This window comes from Protomyctophum bolini (genome assembly GCF_963924005.1).
Source record: "Protomyctophum bolini genome assembly, chromosome: 15".
NCBI lineage: Eukaryota > Metazoa > Chordata > Actinopteri > Myctophiformes > Myctophidae > Protomyctophum > Protomyctophum bolini.
In genome coordinates this window covers 10,929,083-10,932,818 of record NC_137876.1, presented here as the reverse complement: position 1 = coordinate 10,932,818, position 3,736 = coordinate 10,929,083, and positions in this window count along the sequence as shown.

Sequence of the window (3,736 nt, the reverse complement as noted above, 5' to 3'; positions counted from 1 at the left end):
CTTCCGTCTCTCTCCAGAGTAAAGTCAAGGACAGGTGGCAAGGAGCGAGCTGAGAGTGAGAGAGAGAGAGAAAGACTCACAGAGCACATTTCCCCTCCCCTCCCTCCCGCCCTGCATTAGGAAAGGAGGAGAGGGGAAGTCAGAGGGGATTTGCTCTGGGAATGACAGGGCTCTGGTCCAATCGCAGCTCTACTGGCGTATACAGTCACTCAGTCAGCATGTGCAGAGCCCCGGCATGCAGGAAATGGGTATGCTGTTGAGTGAGCACAGTTCTGACTCTCTCCACTCTTTATCTATGCAAACTGCAATGCTTTATGGATGGCTTGCCTTCTAAACGGCAAATGCGTTAAGACTTCAAACGAACAACGTCATCACGTACAGTAACCTATGCTTTTGCTTCATTTGATCTCATTTCAGCCAGTGCCTTGACCCAATTCTTCCCCGGAAATGAATATTCAAAGAGCCGTGCATGTTATGCTCATTCATTACTGTGAGGGCAGAATGAACTCTTACTGTCCTACATATGGTTCATGGGGGAGGATGGATATGCACCAGCCCTTAATGTTTTACAAGCAGTCTAGAATAAATGCTGTGTGAGCATGTTCTCCACAGCACGGGGAGACCAGTGGCTTGTATCCATGTGATAAAGCGAGGCAGACAGCGGCTGCAGATGCAGTCATTACATTAGAAACCGCACGGTTCGCTTCTCACTACTCAAACAAGGACAACAAATATTTATCCATGGAGAGCACCACTGCCTTCGGATGTTTGCACATTTCCTTTCACACTCAGCCAATCAACATCAGGGTGGACGACAACCTGTGCCTGCATGGGAAACGTGAGAGGGGAGAGACTTGAGATGATTCAGATGATTTATAGGATGTTCTCAGTGGTGCAAAGTAATTTACTTAAGTACTGTACAATTTTGAGGTATTTGTACTCTACTTGAGTATTTCCAATACTTTTTCTTCTGCTTCACCACACACACACACACACACACACACACAGCGTCTCTGGGAGGAAACAAATGTGGTGTTACACAAACCAAATGGACAGAGTCGGTCTCCATTAGTGTTCGATTCACCTAGCTGAGCAGGATGGGGGTTTAATGGCTGTGAATGCCAGTGCACCGGAGATCAGAGAGCAACAACACTGCACTGGCAGGTCAGACTCAGGGACTTGGGAAAAGTATGTTCATTGTGGACTAATGGCATCGGGGGCATCCGTGGGATTTGATCATGCTAATGCAGGAGTCAGGAATCTGTTCGCCGTCCACCCACGTGACGGAGATGCTCCTCACTTTACTGCCATGTCAACAGAGTATGGAGTAAAGAGCCAGCATGTTGCTATACCTGCTCAATTGCAACTGCACTATATAATAAATAACCTTGAACTGCCTTGTCAGTCTTAACTGATCATATTCACAAGAATAGAATGGAAAAGGAAGACAGAGGGCTCTCCAAGTCTCCATCTCCAGCTCATTAGAGGCCAGCCAATCACAACAGACACACGTCAGTTCTGGTGACGAGGTACTTTCCATGTTAACTTGTGTTGACAGACACGTGCGAGGAAACCCAATGAGCAAGGACAAGCTTTCACACCCATTTACCTCCTATGAAGCTACACTAGTTATCTTCATAACTTATAAGATGCATGTACAGTAATAAGTAAAAAAACGCATTATGGGACATGTGAAAATATCCTGTCTTGTTGCAATTCCCCTCTGACGTTTAAAGCTAAATAAGTATTACACCCTCCTTGGGGTAAGGTTAAATCCTCATGGGGCACCCTCCACTGCCAGGATTCTGGTCATGTTGCATGGTGTTTGAACTTTGAAGGTCATCCTTGATTACTGCTCCCTTGAAAGCCATCATAGTAAGGACAGAGCCTCCAGGGCTGCTCCATAACACTTATAGGATGAAAGCTAGCATGGCATCACATAAAACGCACAACAGATGCTTTCTCTGAGGCGAACATTTAAAATGACTTTCCATCTGTCCTATGCATCAGTATACATTGACAATAAATGTAATGGTGCGTGTCAAAACCTGCCCACCATTTCTGTTTTGTTATTTATTTAAGCATTTTCTTTTTAATGTCATGACATACTGTACTGTAAATTGATAGTATTGAGGGATTATATTACTTGACTTATCGGGAAAAGAAAGCTTTCATCATTTGGCTTTAGTGGCCCTAGACACTTTGTACATATGGTGGCATTCATTTTGACAAAGATATTGATTGATGTTCACTGCTCACTGCTCAGTGGTGCTAGAGTGGGAATCCACCTGTAATTGGAATATTGATTGCCTGTCGTGTGGAGTTGGTAGACAAATACATCAGAATGATGGGTAAACAGTGTCTAGAGCCCTGGTGTGCAGACATGTCCAGACGCCAGACTAATCTAAATGTATGGTAAGCAGACACAGTCATGGCACTGCAACAAAACCTAGAGCATAATGGAACAGAATGGCAACATCCCGCTAAAACAAATCTAAGGCCTAAGTTCAGAGATTTGCGATGAGACGAAACCATTTTAAGCCTGATCTATATACTCTGTCGCAGGTATGGTGGGTTCGTACTTCGTAGATGATCTATTCTACCAGCTTAAATGCCATGATATACCTATACGTATATCGGCTATCCTCTCCCCAACAATACCACAGCATGGCAACACAACTTAATTAAGACGATACATTTGAACTCTTTGCTTTCTGTTAGTTAATAAAAAAGACCATTAGTAGTAGTCTACGAAAACTGTGTAGGTCATTGCCTGGAAATCTAACATGTCATTTTGTTGCGTTCAAGTATCAACATCCACGGCTGCAGTATTCCCCTCCCTTCACACTCAATTCAGACGGTCATAAATCTCAGCTGATGTAATAAACCATTTGTTGTTCTAATCCATTGTGCATAGTCCAGCAGGTTTCCTGTGGTGCACGGCTCGTTCCATGGCCTTGTGTCATGTCATGACACTGCATCTACTATTTATATGTACTGCATTGTGTATACAGTATACTGCCGTTCCATGCACTTCTGGTTTAGCCCAGGGGCTTCTGGTATGAAATATTTCATTCTCGGTGAGTGACAGCAGTTATGCCCGTCGCTACAATATGCCAACTCAACTGTTTTGAAGAGAATAAACATAAAGTGCTTTTTTCGAGAAAACCCTCCAGAGATTCTCATGTTACTTGTTGTGGAGAGGCCAAGACCTTCAACGCAGAGAAGAAAAACACCATATGCAGTAATATGGACATTTTGCATAATGCATATTTTACATTACATAATCAAAGAGTGAATAGGCCTACTCCATCTCATAAATGTTTTGCTTTTCACAGCCCTTTGTTTTATTCAATCACTCAATGTCATATGTCCTCAACCATATTTCCAACCACATGGTAAGGTAACTTCAATGGTAGCAACTTAATTTACTAAGTAACATGTAGTGTAGCTAGCTACTGTACTTGTAAAAGAGTTTGTGTAGTTCAGTAACGTTTTATGAAAAGTAACTGGCTATTTAGCTAACTAAATTTTTAACGACTTAGCAACAGTAGGCTGTACTTCAACAACATACAACAAATGAGAGAGAGAGAGAGAGAGAGAGAGAGAGAGAGAGAGAGAGAGACTCACAAGAAATAGCTTATCTATAAGCTCACAAAGCATTGTGATGCGATGTCCAAAACATGGGTGAGATTGTAGGTCTGCTATTTTTGCTATCATCATCATCATCATCATA